This window comes from Pelophylax lessonae, assembly GCF_965119305.1.
Source record: "Pelophylax lessonae genome assembly, chromosome: 2".
NCBI lineage: Eukaryota > Metazoa > Chordata > Amphibia > Anura > Ranidae > Pelophylax > Pelophylax lessonae.
The window spans coordinates 645,565,246-645,585,071 of NC_138769.1; positions in this window are offsets into that span (position 1 = coordinate 645,565,246).

Here is a 19,826-nt window from a genome sequence, read left to right on the forward strand (position 1 = left end):
ATTTTTTAATACTTTTCTTGGCAGAGATTTCTTCATCCACATTGATCGATGCAAATGGAGGAATCTGCTATGTTCTTTTTTTCATTCAGCCCATGGGCTGAACGGAAAATAGAACATTGCATGTATGCCCATCATTAGAAGTGGGTAGATGCTGAGAGGTCTAATGGTGGGCATATCACACACTTTCTAGTAGAGATGTCTTCATCCACATTGATCAATGTGAATGGAGGAATCTTTTAGTTTCTCTTTTTTCATTCAGTCCACAGGCTGCATGAAAAAAAAGAACCTTACAATATACAGTATCTCACAAATGTGAGTACACCTCTCACATTGTTTTTAATGTTTTATCATATCTTTTCATGTGACAACACTCAAGAAATGACACTTTGCTACAATGTAAAGTAGTGAGTGTACAGCTTGTATAACAGTGTACATTTGCTGTCCCCCTCAAATAACTCAACACACAGCCATTAATGTCTAAACCACTGGCAACATAAGTGAGTACACCCCTTAGAGAAAATGTCAAAATTGGACCCAATTAGCCATTTTCCCTCCCCGTTGTCATGTGACTCATTAGTGTTACAAGGTCTCAGGTGTGAATGGGGAGCAGGTGTGTTAAATTTGGTGTTATCACTCTCACTTTCTCATACTAGTCACTGGAAATTCAACATGGCACCTCATGGCAAAGAACTCTCTGAGCATCTGAAAAAAATGATTGTTGCTCTACTTGAAGATGGCCTAGGCTATAGGAAGATTGCCAAGACCTTGAAACTGAGCCACAGCACGGTAGCCAAGACCATACAGCGGTTTTATCAGGACAGGTTCCACTCAGAACAGGCCTTGCCATGGTCGACCAAAGAAGTTGAGTGCATGTGCTCAGCATCATATACAGAGGTTGTCTTTGGGAAATAGACGTATGTGTGCTGCCAGCATTGCTGCAGAGGTTGAGGGGGTGGGGGGTCAGCCTGTCAGTGCTCAGACCATACGCTGCACACTGCATCAAATTGGTGTGCATGGCTGTCATCCCAGAAGGAAGCTGATGCACAAGAAAGCCCGCAAACAGTTTGCTGAAAACAAGCAGACTAAGGACATGGATTACTGGAACCATGTCCTGTGGTCTGATGAGACCAAGATAAACTTATTTGGTTCAGATGGTGTCAAGCGTGTGTGGCAGCATCCAGGTGAGGAGTACAAACACAAGTATGTCTTGCCTACAGTCAAGCATGGTGGTGGGAATGTATTGGTCTGGGGCTGCAGTAGTGCTGCCAGCACTGGGGAGCTACATTTCATTGAGGGAACCATGAATGCCAACATGTACTGTGACATACTGAAGCAGAGCATGATTCCCTCCCTTTGGAGACTGGGCCTCAGGGCAGTATTCCAACATGATAACGACCCCAAACACACCTCCAAGACAACCACTGCATTGCTATAGAAGCTGAGGGTAAAGGTGATGGACTGGCCAAGCATGTCTCCAGACCTAAACTCTGTGGAGCATCTGTGGAGCATCCTCAAACGGAAGGTTGAGGAGCGCCAGGTCTCCAACATCCACCAGCTCCGTGTCATCATGGAGGAGTGGAGGAGGACTCCAGTGGCTCTGGTGAACTCCATGCTCAAGGGGGTTAAGGCAGTGCTGGAGAATAATAGTGGCCACACAAAATATTGTGTGTTGGCTTATTTTGAGGGGACAGCAAATTTACACTGTTATATAAGCTGCGCACTCACTACTTTACATTGTTGCAAAGTGTCATTTTTTCAGAGTTGTCACATGAAAAGATATAATAAAATATTTACAAAAATGTGATGGGTGTACTCACTTTTGTGAGATACTGTATGCCCAACAAGGACCAGCAATATACTGGTACATCGTTGGACTTTGAGTGGTCATACCGGGATGATGCCTGCAGATTTAGGCATCATCTTGGTATCATTTTTTTACAGCCAGCAGTCAGCTTTCTTGTAAAAGCAATCCTAGTGGCTAATTAGCCAACAATCTTGGTGTGGTCAGATGCTTTAAGGGCAGAGAAAAGATCTACAGTCTATTAGACCCCAATTAAAAAAAAAAAAAAGTACTTGTCACTACCATTTGCTATAATAGGGATATTCGAATTCCCTGTGATAACAATAAAAATTATAAATAAAAATGAAAAGGGAAGGTGTCAAAACAAAATAAAAAAGCAAAATAAATAATAATAAAAAAATAAATAAATTCAAGCACCCCTGTCCCCCCGTTTTTGCACGCAAAGGCGAACTCATGCATCGGTCTGGTGTCATATGTAAACAGTACTTGCACCGTGCATGTGAGGTATCACTGCGAACGTCAGATCAAGGGCAGGATTTCCTCCTCTGTAAATCTAAAGTGGCAACCTGTAAAGGCTTTTAAAAGCTTTGAAAAATGTACGTAGTTTGTCACTGCTGCACAGGCGTGAGCAACATGTCATGTTCGTAATGTATGTACTTGGCATAAGATCATCTTTTATAGTTTACCAAACAAGTGGGCAATATATAGAGTATTTGTGCACAAGATTTAAAAGAAGTGTTTTTTTTTCCCAAAAAATTGCGTTTGGAAAATCTCTGTGCAAATACAGTGTGGCAAAAAAAAAAAAAATGCAACACCCACCATTTTGTTCTGTAGGGCCTCTGCTTTTCCAATTTTTTTTAAAAAAAGTGTCAGGCTTGGTCTTCAAGTGGTTAGAAGAGTGGGTGATAAGGGCATAAGCTTCTAATATTGGGCATAAAATGCCAGGACAGTTCAAACACCCCCCAAATTACCCCTTTTTGGAAAGTAGACACCGCAAGTTATTTGCTGAGAGGAATGTTGAGTCCACAGAATATTTTATATTTTGCCACAAGTTTTTTTTTTTTTACACAAAGTTGTCACTTAAATGATATATTGCTCAAACATGCCATGGCCTATATGTGAAATTACACCCCAAAATACATTCTGCTGCTTCTCCTGAGTACAATAGAACAAGGCAAATTGCCTTATGCCCTATGGCTTAATGCTGCGTTGGTGTGCACTGAAAAAAGAAATTGAACATACTGAATTTCTGTGCAGTACAACACGTTTCAACATGCTATAATGTATCACAATGCACTGCAGCATATAACAATAACAAAGGAGTTGGGGAAAAAAGAAAAATAAAAGAAAACACTGCAATGCCTGTTAACAGCCTATTACAGCACAGCACTTGGTACAATGCACACAAACGCATAAACAAGAGCATTCACATTATGCGCACAAACACGTGCAACCTGCGCTAATAAGCCCATATAGAACTTTTAAAGATGAAAGTATATTAGCAGAGAACTCTCTCTCTCTTTATGTGCTGGTGTGCATACCTTTTTTCATCTTAACCACTTGTCGACCGCCGCAAGTACATATACTACATATACTGCGGCGGTCAGCCCCGGCCAGGCAAAGTGACGTATGGGTACGTCACTAGCCTGTGAGCCAATAGCAGGCGGGCACGCGCTGCCGGAGGCACGCTCCCGCCCCGGCTCGTTCCCTAACAAGTCAGCACGTGTGAACTATCGGGTCCTCCGGTCACTCGCGATCGTCCGCTGTGAAGGGAGAAAGGCAGGTGGCTAATGTAAACAAAGCCGCCTGTCATTCTTCCCTGTGTAACAGCAGAGATCTAACGGTCCTGCTATGTAGGACCGTAGATCTCTGCTGTTACATGTAAAGCCACATCCCTGCACAGTTAGAAACACGCCCCTAGGGACACACTTAACCCCTCCTTCCCCAATAAAGTTAACCCCTTCCCTGCCAGTGTCATTTTTACAGTAACAGTGCATATGTATAGCACTGATTACTGTAGTAATGTTACTGGTACCCCCAAAAGTGTCAAAAATGTCAGTCAAGGGTCCGATCTGTCCGCCGCAATGTCGCAGTCCCACAAAAAAAAATCGCAGATCGCTGCCATTACTTGTTAAAAAAAAAAACAACAAAAATGACAAAAATCTTTCCTTTAGTTAGTAAACGCAATAACTTTTGCGCAAACCAATCAAAATACGCTTATTGTGATTTTTTTTACCAAACATATGTAGCAGAAAACAAATTGGCCAAAAATGTTAAAAAATTTTGATTTTTACATTTTTTTGGGGGGGGGGAATTTCATATAAAAAAAATGTGAAAAATATTGTTATTTTTGCAAAATTGTCACTCTTTTTTTGTTTATAGCGCATGATCAAAAAATCGCACAGGTGATCAAATATCACCAAAAGAAAGCTCTGTTTGTGGGAAAAAAACAACTTCAAATTCGTTTAGGTACAGCGTCGCACGACCGCGCAATTGTCCGTTAAAGTCACGCAGTGCCGAATCGCAAAATAGGCCCTGGTCAGGAAGGGGGTAAAATCTTCCGAGGCTTAAGTGGTTAATATACAGTATCAGTTCTACAGAGTCCTTGTGGAACCAGTGGAAGTTACGTCTCATGTTCTGTTTTTTTGGAGCTGAAACTGTTAAAATTCCAGACTTTAGAGTCTTTCTAATAAAATCAATTCTCTTCTGAGCGCATATTTGTGAGCCTCATACAGCAGGGAGAAGGGGAATTTACATCAAAATCATTCCCAATCACTGACTAAATCTCCACGATCAGATGGTCCCTGAGCTGAGACTCCATCCATCATCTCATTACTATTATCAACTAACCTTTTTCATTTGCTGCATAGCTTCTAAACTGCAAGGATTGGTAATGGAAAACAAAGCAGATTACATTATTTATGTATGTGGTGGGAAGAAAGTCTGTGAAGCCAAAAAAAAGTTTTAACATGACAAGAATCTATGCACTGAAGGTGGCTATTTTATGGTTTCATCCACTGTTACCAACGTTTTATAGCCCACTGGCTATTGTGAAAGTTGCTGTGATTATATCTAGAATATTGGAGGCTGAGGAGCCCACAGGAGCTCACACCAGTCAATAATTAAAGCTGAAATCCAGGCTACAAAAAAATCATCTAAAAAAAGCCAAGTACACACGCAACGATTATCGGCCGACCGATCGTCCGTCTTTTGTCCAGAGTGGTGTTTTGTTGGTTGGATAGTGCCCAGACTGCACACAAATTTTCTCGCCCGACAAATTTCTACTTCAGAAGTGATGTCATGTGTTGGTTTGCTTTCTTTGTGTTCTTTTTTCTCTGAGCATGCCCAGTCTTGCTCATTAGATTTTTCCCTGTCAAAATCTGTACTGACTGCACGAAAATCGGCCGTGTTTTGACGGCAAACAAAAATTTTATAGCCTGCACACCAGATTTTTTTCGGCCGAAAAGTCGGAGTCGGTTGTCGGAAGCATCATACTAACAAGCCGAAAATCGGCAGATCGGTCGTCGGACGAAAATTCCCTGCCGATTTTCGACACGTGTGTACGAGGCTTAAGGCTAGGTTCACACTTGTGCAGGTTCTGCGCTCCAGGTTTGTGCAGGCACAGCAGACCAGTCATTTAAATGAGCTGTTGTGACTATGGGAAATGCAGAGAAAGAGTTGCCAACCCTTTTTTCAAAACTAGGTTGCACGTTACTGCATGTGTTTTCTGATGCGTGGGGTGCCATTAGGCTTCTGCTAAAGAACAGCACCTTTTGCCTGGGGGTTGGGAAACAGGAAATGTGATTGGCATGCATTTCCCGCCGCCCATGTGTGTGTACCTAGCCAAAATACAAGAGGCATATGTATTCTTACTTGCTTCTTGGTGTCCATTGTGTGTTTTGGATATGTACAGTAACCCAGCGGGAAACTCTCCTGCACTTAGACTCTGTGCAAGAGTTTGCTGCTTTTTTTTCTTTGTGCAGAGTGATTGTCTTGTATCTCCTGCTGGGGCACAGTGATAATGCTGTACTAGCTATGCAATGTGAGTAAAGGGATCTCCAAGCTGAGCTATTGTATTCTGACAGGGGGACCGCCCCTCCACCAGAACACCACGCCATTGGCTGCCAGCGCTGATGGGATGCCATTCAGCCGGCTTCTGTCAGGTTGGTGTACACGCGGGCTAAGTGTCAGCCAGTTATACCAGGATTAAGAGGGTCTGCTTTTGCTATGACCACCTCACCACCCCGTGTCATAATAAGAAAAGCCATAGATGGATAGAATTTCAAATGAAAATTCTTAGGAAAAGTGTTAGGAAAATTTGTATGAAACTTTACCAAAAGAAAACCACACCATTTTGTTCTGTAGGGCCTCTGCTTTGAGAATTTTTTTTCATGTAAACAAAAAGTGTCAGGCTTGGTCTTTAAGTGGTTAGAAGAGTGGGTGATAAGGGCATAAGCTTCTAATATTGGGCATAAAATGCCAGGACAGTTCAAACACCCCCCAAATTACCCCTATTTGGAAAGTAAATACCGCAAGCTATTTGCTAAGAGGCATGTTGAGTCCACAGAATATTTTATATTTTGTTCTTTGTGCAGGGTGATTGGTCTTGTATCTCCTGGTGGGGCACAGTGATGATATTACCGCCAGTGCTGTATCTTGGCCTAGGCCAACAAGGCCCAGGCCTAGGGCAGCACTTTGCAGGGGGGCAGCAAAAAAGCTCATGGGGCTGCACTGATATGCTGCCCTGATGGCCACTGATGAGGCAGTTCTGATAAGCTGCACTGATGGGCACTGATATGATGCACTGATGGGCTGCACTAATGGGTACTGAGAGGCTGCACTGGTGGCCACTGATGAGGCTGTGGTTGTGGTCTGTGGTTTACAGATGACAGGGCAGGTCATAAACAGGAAAGGGTGTGGCCTTTACAGCACGGGGTGGATCATATTTAAATTAGGGGTGCCCAAGTTTAATCAGGCCTAGGGCAGCACAAAACCTAAATACCCCACTGATTACCACTACTTTTACAAGGTAATGTCTAGGTTTGAAAAGGTATTCAGGGTACACAAATTGCATTTGTTGTATTTATTGAGTTATAGATGAAAGGATTTGAGCCTGGAGTATAACTTTAGTCTTTGAGAGACCAGTCCTTCTGGTAAATGCTAGAATTACCAGCTGGCTGTTTATTCTGATGGTAAGTAGGGCAACATTGTAAATCTACTCTGACATCAACTCAGGTTGGAGCCCTATCTGATCCAAACAACAGACCTGCTATGCAAAGTTCAAGGGAAGCAAGCCTCTTCCACCTTCTGCCTTGTGAGTCCATATACAATCCTTCTTTAGGTCCAGCCCTGCAGAGGGCTCTCTGTTCCACTCTAGTGCACAGGTCACAGACCTACATGATGTTGGTCAGGGGAGACCTATTCCCATATTCAAAGTTACTGACCCCACCCACAGCAGCTTTAAAAAGGGAACCAACTTCATCCACTGACATCACCAGGAGAAGGGCATTACTTAAACCGCACTACACCCCACACCTGTCAGCAAGTATGTGTCCCTGACCAACCTTTTATTGGGGAGTAGAAATTGATTCCATTGTAAGCCTTATTGCATTTACCTAGTATAAACACCAATTATTGTTTGGTTCTGTTCTGTAGATATTTATATAAAACAAATTTCTAAGTTAAGCCTGGTACACACTATCAGTTTGTTTTTCATTCAACCCAGCGGACTGAACGAAAAAAAAATACTGAGGAGCTTGGGAGGAGCCCACTGTACTAGCTATGCAATGTCAGTAAAGGGATCTCCAAGCTGAGCTATTGTGTTCTGACAGGGGGACCTCCCCTCCACCAGAACACCACGCCATTGGCTGCCAGCGCTGATGGGATGCTATTCAGCCGGCTTCTGTCAGGTTGGTGTACACACGGGCTAAGTGTCAGCCGGTTATACCAGGATTAAGAGGGTCTGCTTTTGCTATGACCGACTGACCACAGTGTCATAATAAGAAAAGCCATAGATGGATAGAATTTAAAATGAAAATTCTTAGGAAAAGTCTTAGGAAATTTGTATGAAACTTTACCAAAAGAAAACCAGATACAATGTTAGAAATGTGTTTATTCAAGAAAAATTTTCCAACCTGATCCTTCTAATTTCCTCATCACTGTGGTCACAAACATATGTTGATTTGACCCACTAATGATTAGAAGAGTGAAGAGTTTTCTTAGAACCTTCTTTTCCCAAGAGATTCATTTAAAATCCTACCCATCTATGGCCAGATTTACACTTCCATGAGCCAGCCCACAGACTCTCTGCATAGAGAAGGCTTTTGACAATAGGATTGATTTATTATCCACTTACCCACTGGGCACTTAAACCCACTTCCTAACCAGACCAATTTTCAGCTTTCAGTGCTCACAGATTTTGAATGACAATTACTCATGCAACACTGTACCCATATGAAATTTTCGTCCTTTTTCACACAAATAGAGCTTTCTTTTGGTGGTATTTAATCATCACTGGGTTTGTTTTTTTTTTGTTTTTTTGTGCTATAAATGAAAAAAAAAATTGTAAAGAAAAATTCATTTTTCTTTGTTTAGTTTTTAAAATGTAGCTAATTTAGTAATTTTTCTTCAAACATTTTGGCCAAAAGTTATACTGCTACATATCTTTGGTAAAAAAAAAAAAAAAACAAGTGTATATTATTTGGGGTTTGTGAAGGTTATAGAGTCTACAAGGCATGGTGCCAATCATTGAAAATTGATCACACCTGATGTACTGACGGCCTATCTCATTTCTTGAGACACTAACAAGCCAGGAAAGTACAAATACCGTGCAAATTACCCCTTTTTGGAAAGTAGACATTCCAATGTATTTATTAAAATGCATGGTGAGTTTTTTTAAGTTGTAATTGTTTACCACAATTCTTTTGAAAAATTAAGATTTTTTTTGTTATAAAATTATCATATTACCAAGTCATTTCTCACACACTGTATAGGCATACTTGCAACTACATCCCAAACTACATTCTGCTACTCCTCCTGAGTATGACGTTACCACATGTGTGGGACTTTTACACAGCCTAACCACATACAGAGGCCCAACATCCAAGTAGCACCTCCAGGAGTTCTAGGAGCATAAATTACACATACAATTTCCTGACAACCTATCACACTTTTGAAGGCCCTGAAACATGAGGATGGTAGAAACACCCACAGAATGACCTCATTTTGGAAAGCAAACACCCCAACACATATTCTAGAAGTCATAATGAGTCTTTTGAACATGTTATTTTTTTCCACAAGTTTTTGGGAAATGTGGAAAGAAAATAAAAACGCATTTTGTTTTGCACAAAGTTGCCCATTTATAAGATATTTCTAACACAGAGCATGTACATAGCAAAAACACTCCGGAGTATGGCGATACCACATGTGTGAGACTTTTACACAGCCTAGCCACAAACAGTGGCCCAACATTCAGGGAGTATCGTCATTTCCTGACTACCCAATACACTTTTGTGTATTTGGCATGGATGAGCACTGACGTGGCATGGATAAGCACTGAGGTGGCATGGATGTGGCACAGATGAGCACTGATGTGGCATGGATGAGCACTGACGTGGCATGGATGTGGCAGGGATGAGCACTGATGTAACATGGATGTGGCAGGGATGAGCACTTATGTGGCATGGATGTGGCATGGATGAGCACTGACGTGGCATGGATGTGGAACGGATGAGCACTGATATGGTATGGATGAGCTACAGGTGAGCACTGAGATGTCATGGGTGGGCACAGATGAGGCATGGGTGGGCACAGATGAGGCATCGATGTGGCATGGATGGGCATGATTGAGGCACAGATGAGGCATGGATGGGCATGATTGAGGCATGGATGGGCATGATTAAGGCACAGCTTGGCATGATTAGGGCACAGATGGGCATGATTGGGGCACATATGGGCATGATTGAGGCACGGATGGGCATGATAGAGGCCCGGATGGACATGATTGAGGCATGGATGGGCATGATTGAGGCATGTATGAGCATGACTGAGGTATGATTGAGGCATGATTGAGGCATGACTGAGGCAATATTGAGGCAGTAGTGAGGCATGATTGAGGCATAGAGGAGGCAGGGGTGAGTGGTGCTGTGGTCTCTCTCCACTCCTCCCACGATGTACCGATCACTGTGTACAGCGTGCAAGGAGAGAACTGAACCGGACATGCGCCGGTTTATTGACAACTGATTTCTCCATCATTGGACAAAGTGATCACGTGGTAAAGAGCCGCTGTCATTGGCCCTTTACCATGATGCATGATACGCTGGGTCCCGTGGACCCGGCGAGCATGGACACTTCCATGTGCGCGCCCTAGAACAGGTTTTTACCTTTAGTAAATCAACACCATAATCTTGTAGGGCACACTTAAATATATATGCAAAATCATAAAGCAACCTGCAAATTCCCCCCAGCTTCCAAGTGAGCTGTACAGGACCCTGTGTTGGCATCTAAGGAAATATATAGAGTTATATCTCAAGTTCTAATGGATAGATTTAAAAGATTCAGCAGCTGTATGCTCTGCAATTGGAAGGGAGCTCTGCATGTGAGATTTTTATTGCTCAGCTGAGTGCCGCTGAGTTCAGCTTTTAAAAAGAAGTCCAGTAAATACAATTTTCCCATATAGAGGGGCTGTGTCTGCACTGCATGGGTTAACTGCTCATTTTTGTCTAGGGGTGAGAAGAGTGGAGATATACTTATCTATACTTACTAACTATTCACCAATCCACCGAGCACAAGACTGGTCCCTGTCGCTCCTGCCCCCCCAACGCCAACGGTCTTGTGCATGGACTGTTCCTGATTTCATCACGCCCATAGAACAGCTCTGGACGTGAGGACGGCATGAACAGTCCACCTCTGGATGTGGGGGAATGCTGATTTCCAGAGGACTAAGTGATCAGTTAAGTGGGGGAGTGCTGTTTTCTGGAGAATAAAAGCATCAGGTAAGTATAGGCTTTCGGTGCGCCCCTAGAAAAAACGAGCAGTTAAAAGAGATGTATGGGAATTTTTTTCTTGAATCATACTTACCTAAGTGGATGCAGCATCAGTGCAATGCTGCACCATGGGCGTCCACAGAACTTTTTTCAGGGAAGGGCATCATTTTAAGGTCACTCATGCTCCACCCCTTTTTGTCAATGTCATGAAGGTCAGTCACCGTGCAATCCTGTGTGCCCCTGTGTATCTGTTTTTTAAAAAAAAATAAGCCGTTCTTTACCAGTTTTCAGAGCGCTGATCGCCACTCATGTGACCTACCGCCTCTCTCCGCCTCTCGTGCCTCTCCCCCTCCCCTCCCGACAGGCGTCTGCTGGGAATCCTAGGCCCCACCCACTGCAGGCAGCTGTCAGACGGGCAGAGGAGAGAGTCAGTGGGTCATGTGAGCGGTTATCAGCGCTCTGAAAACTGGTAAAGAATGACTTTTAAAATCACATACAGTACACCAACACAGGGGCACGGGCACACAGGATTATTAAACAGACCAGACAGGATGGTATAAAGTGGCTTAAGAAAGGGGAAGTTGAGATTCCAGAGGGGGCACTTGCCCTCCCCCTGCCCCCCCTTGCGGACGCCCATGCTCAGCACCTCTAAGACTGAAAACCGAGCGATTAACACCGCAGATCACTCAGTTCTCTGCTTTGCCCCCTCCTCACCTTACTGGAGTGCTGGGCTGTGGAGGGGGCGGGAATGGCCTGCTCAAGCTCTCAGTGGCTCGCTGATAGGGTTGAGCAGGGTGCCGGTCCAGACACGTGGGCAGATCCCGACTCCATTGTGACGATCTTTCCTGAGCCTAGACCGGCTCTGTGATGTCCGCAGACAGCAGACTTCAGCCCACTGAAAACCGGTCACAGGAGTACAGAAGGAACTGCACTCCTGCGATCCAAAGTAGAAGTAAAGCCAAACAAGCTTTAGCTGTACTTTTCCTTTAACCCATACAGTGCGGGCACTGCCCCACTCTATGGGGGGAAAAAATGTTTTCATGGAGTTATGCTTTAATTATCCTCCTGTCCCAGTTAGTTTTGACTGAGACCTCTGTTTGCAGTTTCTGCACAGTTTTTGTTTTAGTTGGCATATGTTTCATTACATCTGGCTTCTGTTCTTGATACATTACATAATTGTGTTGGACAATTTTATCATTAACCTGCAATTTGGGCACTGACTGTTTGGCATATTAGGAATCGTGTTGATTGCTGCACATTGCTTTGAAAACTGACATATCAAAGTACTAATTGAAACACCTCTTTTACATCTGACATGTACTGCCAGTTGGCAATCAACCTAATATGACTCACCTTTGTACCTTATAGTTGGATACTGAGTTACTTCACTGTTAACCTTCATCTTTAAATGGTAATTTTGCTATTTAGTCCACCCCCGTACATAATATGTACAGAAATTCTTATCTTCACTCCCCCCCCCCCATGTGCAAGTTCTGTATTAGATTAAAAAGCCATAGAATGTTCACAGGGGTTGAAAATCATTAGGAAGGGATAATTAGATTTGTTCCATGTGAGTATGCTAAAGAGACCCACAAAGTAAAGTTAAAGCAATTGTATAATGCATGCCTAACCTTTAATGATCTTGTTCCATGATTTTGTATTAATATATTTACTGCATGTTTCCTGATGTGCTAATTTTTGCTTGTATTTGCTTGTATTCCTGCCAGCAGGGCAGCTGGTAAAAGCCTGACAGCCCCCCCCTCAAAAAAAATACACTAAAATAATTTAAAGTAGACACAAACGCATCATAAATTGCAAAATCCCTACTAAATATAAGTGATAAAAATATATTGAGTTAATAAATAAAGCTATGTGTATAAATGAGGTCTTGGGGCTCATTCACATGGATACAGTGTGAATTAGCAGTTTATGTGGCTGGAGCTGCCTGGCTGTGTGCAGGCAGTCTATGTTATGCTATGAGGATGCAGCAGATGTATGAAAACAGCCGCAGGTCCTAATTTGACAGAAGTGTGTGTGGAGGTGTATGGCCCTGAACACAGACAGTGTGCATTAGGGGCCACTCACTCACACCTGCACACCTGCACACCTATCAAATTAGGGCCTGTGGCTGTGTTTGCATAGCCACTGCATCCCTATAGCTCACTGATGGCGAACCTTGGCACCCCACTACTACACTGAAGATTGCATGACCTACATTGGAAATGTAGTTCCTAAACATCTGTGGTGCCAAGGTTCGCCATGACTGCTATAGACTAATAGGTAGCTCCAGCCCCATGAAAAAACAACTCATTCACACATGAAGTTGGGGGGGGGGGTGGGAAGTAAAACCCCACATTTGAGCCAACTGCTACCCTGTTTAGCTGTAGAAGCAGTGGCTGGGAGTATATGCATACCATGGCTACGGCAGAAATGACAGGGGGGTTGCTTAGGGCAGGCGTATTGCCCACCAAATGAGACCCATTCAAGTGAATAGCGCCACTCTGCACATGCGCTGCAACCATGCGCAATGCATGGGATTGCAGCATGCTAGTCTGCGCCTCCTCACTGCCTGCCAAATGCTCCCTGAAAAGCAATTCAGACATGGATCACTCTTCAGAGAGCAAAGCATGTGTTTTTTTTAACCGGCCATGTTGGGAAAGTAATAGCACACAGGTGGGTCGGAGCTATGAGAAGGGGTGGGGGAGTCGGATCGTAGAAGGGGGGCTATTGGAATGGCAAAGGGGGCACAATTATTGGAACTGATACCCCTATGGATCCCCCTGCAGCAGCTGAAACTTGGTGGGAGGGAGAGGAGAAGAAGCCGGCTGCACTGCATGGGGAGCCAGATGGGGATCGGTTTCAGGGATTGCACCCCTCCAAGCCACCCGCTGCTTCAATCAACCCCCTGCTTGTTAGCTGCTTGAGACCCCTTGTTGAACTGATGGGGCACGGGCCCATTAAGGAGGGCAAGCACTATCCCCTTATGTACCAGTATATCCAAAACTGGAAAAAACACTTAACTTACGATATCTAGGAAAACAAAATGGCAGAGCCTTAGCCTGTAAAGGTTCTTATATATTCAGGTCATGGTAAAGTTAGTAATAGTCACATTCAGTGGACTTGCTCAATAATTTTGAAGACATTGTGCAGCACATCCAAGCCACTTCTTCAGTTTTAATGAGTGTAAGGAGCATACCTCAGAACAGGTAACTAAGTCCCATTATTCCAACCATCATGGAATGTATCCAAAAATATAATGGGAGAGAAAAAACTTTGTGGAAACACCTTGTTCTGATTATATAATCCCATTCCAGCAGCTGTTAGTCCTTCGAGTTACATGGCTAAAGGTGCAAATTGTTGTTAAAATGCCAAAGCAGATATGTTAAAACGGCATCATATGTAGGTGACAGGCGGTGTCAAAGACACCCATGTAAAGAGGTGGTTGCTCCAGTTTGCATAGACCAGCTGATCATTCTGTCCACAATATGCACCTCACTGTCCTCAGAAATGTCCCATTTCCTTAAGGTGTAGAAATATTACTGAGTCCTGATCTATAGAGATCACCCTTCTATGTTGGTCTATTCTGTTGCTGAGAGGTTGTTTTGTCTCCACAATATACAGTTTTTTACATTCCTCACTACAGTGGATTGCATTTGCATCTACACACACTCATGTTTGGGAGTTGGGTCTTCAAGCAAAGTAGCTCGGTATATGCAGTCCAGTGAAGTCTATGACATAAAACATAAGTGCTGAAGTGCTGAAGAATGTCCTAATATGGATTAGAACTTAAAGTAGAAGTCCAGTCAAAAGATATCTATACTTACCTATGCTGAGGGTGCTCAAGTTTGATCACATGATCAGGTACCAAGCGCCAGCTTCAGTGAAGAAGATGGACAAATAACAGATCCCCATAATAAGCCTATGGGTGACGTCACCACATAGTCTCTGCAGTTGTTGGCGATCTCTCCTCTTTACTGAAGCTGGATGCTGGAGGCATTACATGAATGATTACACCAGAAAGTCCTCAGTATAGGTAAGTATAGACATCTTTCCTTTACAAGGTAGTTGGAATAGGCTTATAATGGGAGTGGGAGCAAGTTTAAGTAAAGTTAGAATCTGCTTTAACCACTTGCCGACCGCCGCACGACTATCTACGTCGGCGGTCAGCCCCTCACAGGCAAACTAACGTAGGGCTACGTTGCTTGCTTGTGAGGGTCTAGGGAGCGAGCGCGCGCCCCCCGGGGCGCGCTCCCGCTCCCGCGTGGTCACGGACCCCCCCGCGCGTGTGACCAGCGGACCCGATGTCCGCCGGTCACTCGGCGATCGGCGGGGGAGAGGGAGAATGTCAGGCAGCTTGTGTAAACAAACTGCCTGTCATTCTCCTCGCTGCAAAGACACTGATAAAACGGATCTGGTATGTAGATCCGTTGATCAGTGTCCTTACAGCTAGAGCCACAGCCAATCACAGTAGAAACCACGCCCCTAGGGACACACACAGCCCCTCCCTTCCAAATAAAGTTAACCCCTTCACTACCAGTGTATTTTTACAGTAACAGTGCATATGTATAGCACTGATTACTGTAGAAATGTCACTGGTAACCCCAAAAGTGTCAAAAATGTCAGTCAAGGGTCCGATCTGTCCGCCGCAATGTCGCAGTACCGCAAAAAAAATCGCAGATCGCCGCCATTACGCGTTAAAAAAAAAAACAACAAAAATCTTTCCCTTTGTTAGTAAACGCGATAACTTTTGCGCAAACCAATCAAAATACGCTTTTTGCGATTTTTTTTACCAAACATAGGTAGCATAAAATAAATTGGCCGAAAATTTTTAAAAATTTTGATTTTTACATTTTTTTTTGGGGGAATTTCATATAAAAAAATGTGAAAAATATTGTTATTTTTGCAAAATTGACGCTCTTTTTTTGTTTATAGCGCGTGATCAAAAAATCGCACAGGTGATCAAATACCACCAAAAGAAAGCTCTGTTTGTGGGAAAAAAAGGACGTCAAATTCGTTTAGGTACAGCGTCGCACGACCGCGCAATTGTGCGTTAAATTCACGCAGTGCCGAATCGCAAAATACCCCCTGGTCGGAATGGGGGTAAAATCTTCCGGGGCTTAAGTGGTTAAATTCTAATACATATCAGGACATACTTCAGCACTGTGGTGGGGACAGACCTGGAACAGAGATGTGGCTAAGAATGCATCCCATTTGCAGTTTTTAAATTGAAGAATAGCAGCATCATTCTGTGGCCTCATCTCTGTTCCAGGTCTGTCCCCACCACAGTCACTATTACAGCCTTATTAAGGGGGAGGCATTTCCTTCAAAATGTTTTGGATTTACCTATTACCTGTGAATTGTCAATTTCAATAAACTTCTTAAATATACCTTCAAATGTAATGAACTTTTATACCTAGTTCTCCTCTACACCAGTTTTTCCTGTTGCTTTCAGAGAGACAGCAGCCTAAGACCTTGAAAAGGCTCACCTACACCACGCCTTCATTGGGTATAAACCTCCATGAGAGCCGGTTCAAACTTGTGCGGATGCGCTGATCGCATGTAATTCGGAGCGCACTGCTCCTTTATTACATGCGATCTCCTGTGCAGATGCGAGTTCAGCCATACACTTTGTAAGGCTGAATTTGCACTGCATCCACAGCAAACTCGCACATGAGGCATTTTTTGAGCCGCCTCAGAATCGGATCGCACAGTGGTTCACACTTGTGCGATCCGATTCTGTGCGAACTTGCAGATCGCACTGCGATATGCGATCAAACTGGGGGTGTCATTAACATTTAATTGATACCCCCTGCGTATCGCATATGGCAGTGTGAACTGCCAGATGTGCGGATGCGATGCGGGATCACGCTGCATATTCGCAGCGTTCCCGCATCGCACAAATCTGAACCGAGCCTTAAGGATAATTTTACCACTTAAGGACCGAGCCCATTTCTAACACATGTTGTTTACAAGTTAAAAATCAGTATTTTTTGCTAGAAAATTACTTAGAACCCCCAAACGCTAAATATATATTTTTTTTAAGCAAAGACTCTGGAGAATAAAATGGCGGTCATTGCAATATTTTTTGTCACGCGTTATTTGCGCAGCGGTCTTTCAAATGCCATTTTTTTGGAAAAATTACATTTCACTGCATTTAAAAAAACTAAACAGTAAAGTTAGCCCATTTTTTTTTTTTTTTTTGTATATTGTGAAAGATGTGTCACGTCGAGTAAAGAGTTACCCAACATGTTGCGGCTTAAAATTGCACACACCCGCAGAATGGTGACAAACTACGATCAATAAAAATCTCCATAGGCGGCACTTTAAAAATTTTTAACGGTTACCAGTTTAGAGTTACAGAGTAGCTCTTTTTTTTAAATTATTTCTCTCGATCTGGCGATACCTCACATGTGTGGTTTGAACAGCGATTTAATTTGCGGGCGCGACTTCCGTATATGTTTTCTTTCGAGCTCACGGCGACGGTCGCGGTTAAAAATGTTTTTTTTCCTATTTATTTTATTTATTTTTTTAATTTTAGCACAGGTTTTACAAAAAAAATAAATCTGATCACTTTTATTGCTGTCAAAAGCAATGTAAACATTCCTTGTGACAGCAATAGGCAGTGATAGGTACTCTTTATGGAGGTATCGGGGTCTAAAAGACCCTAGACCCCTCCACTGCACTTCAATGTATTCAAAATGCCAAAAACTGCATTTTTGAATACAGTTGCATTTTAAATTCGGCGCCTTTAGCAGCCAAGTAACCCGGACGTGACATCATGGACGCCGCCTCCGGGTTACGTCGTCGGAGACCCGATCAAAGCCACATCCGTCTTTGATCGGGACTCCAACCAGCCGGCAGACATGCCTATTGGTTGCTCAGGTCTCCCAGTGGGACGGGAGACCCGTCAGAACCACGAAAGTCGGCGAGGGGGGGGTGTCCCCTCCCACTCACTGGGGTAATGATTCAGCGACTCTGGAGCCACATCGGTCATTACCGCTCTAAAGAATGGTACCAGAATGATGTCTCTAGCTGTAGGCATCCGCCCGGTAGAACCGCTTATTGCAGCCGACGTAGAGCTACGTCGATTTGCGGTAAGTGGTTAACATTAACACACAGTGCTCGCAATCAATACCAGATCATCCACTGGTTCAGTGCTGTCACAAGCACACATGATGTATGATTCTGACCCTCATTATAAATGAGGTAGATACTCTGATGAGAGATGAAATTTCTTCGACCTTACAGAATAAGTCCAGTTAGATGTGACTAAATAGTTAGCGCTTCTGCTAGAGTTGTTGGTTCAAATCCCCTGGAGCCTGCCTGGAGTTTGCATGTTCTCCCTGTGCCTGCATGGGTTTCCTCCCACACTCCAAAGACAGGCTGGTAGGTTAATTGGCTCCTCTCTAAATTGACCCTAGTATGTATGAATGTGAGAGACCTTAGAGTGTAAGCTCCTTGAGGGCAGGGACTGATGTGAATGTATAATAAATATGTAAAGTGCAGCATAAATGGATGGTGCTATATAAGTACCTGTAATAAATAAATAAACGAATACTAGCTTTTTCCTGGTTCTTAAACTAGTATGTGCAATAGAGTCAAGTAATGGTTGCTTCCACAAAATCTTTGTGACAGAGTACCTTTAACAGCTATTTTCCTCTTTGACTAATGATTACAGTTATCCTTTAACCTACCAAGTTCAAACTGATAGTTTCAAAAAGCCTCCTCTCCTCTTCTACATTGACTTTCTTATAAGCAGTCTAAACTTCCCCATACTCCACTGATTTGTTTAATTCGGCTCTGAAAGTGTTTAATGATTATGCTCATCAGAGGTCTCTTGGTGTTTTGCATAATCAGGAAAGGACATTAAACAGAATTAAGCACAAGTCCCAGCCTCCTCCCTGTAGTGAATTTCCATGTACTGTCAAATGCATTAATACTCAGGTCAAGTCAGGGGGTATGAAGACAGCAGATAGTCAAAGAGCAATGTAATATCTGCTTTATAAAATGGATTCTCTTGAATGAAGAAGAAACCAAATCATCCATCTCTCTTTGTTATTTATGAATGTGACTGATGAGAGCAATGCGCAGGAGGCGAAATGCCATGCCCTGTGCTCAGCCGCACATTAATGCATTCATCAGCATCATGACCTTGAAGTGTAAATTGCGGGAGGCTGTTTAGTAATCATTGTTTTACCTTACTTAATGACTGTGTGCCATAAAAAAAAAGATACTTCTACTGTTGATGGCATATGATTCATTCTACTATAAAAGCAAGATTGCTGCTCAACATGAATGGTGATTAGATGCTGCTTTCAATAACTTATTGTTATTTCCTGTTTTGCCTATATGTTTATTTATTCCCTATTGAGTCAGCTGATTAAAGTTAAATGGCAAGGAGTCAATTGCAATTAACTAGAACTAGACAAGGGTGCACTTTCCTATGCACTAAAGGCCACTTATATAAAACTTAAAGTGATACTAAAATCTCGTTTTTTTTTTTTTTTGGTTTTGCACAGCGTTTTGCACAGAGTGGCCCAGATCCTGCTCCTCTTGGGTCCCTTTTCTGTGCTCCTGGCCCCTCTCTCCTGTTGAGTGCCCCCACAGCAAGAAGCTTGCTGTGGTGGCACCCAAGCCAAGTCACAGCTCCTTGTGTCCATTCAGACACAGAGCCGCAACTCGGCCCTGCTCCCTCCCTCTCTCTCCTGATTGACTGACTGACTTTGATTGACAGCAGCAGGAGCCAATCGCTCTGTGCTGCTGTCTTAGCCAATGAGAAGGGGAGTCCCGGGCAGCTGAGACACTCCTACAACTTTGCTGGATAAAGATGGGCTCAGGTAAGTATTAGAGGGGCTGAGGGGGGGCTGCTGCACACAGAAAGTTTTTTTTATCTTAACTACTTGCCTACCGTGCACTTTCACCCCCTTCCCATCCAGGCCAATTTTCAGTTTCAGCGCTGTCACGCTTTGAATGACAATTGCGCGGTCATGCTACACTATACCCATATGAAATTTTTATCATTTTTTTCACAGAAATAGAGC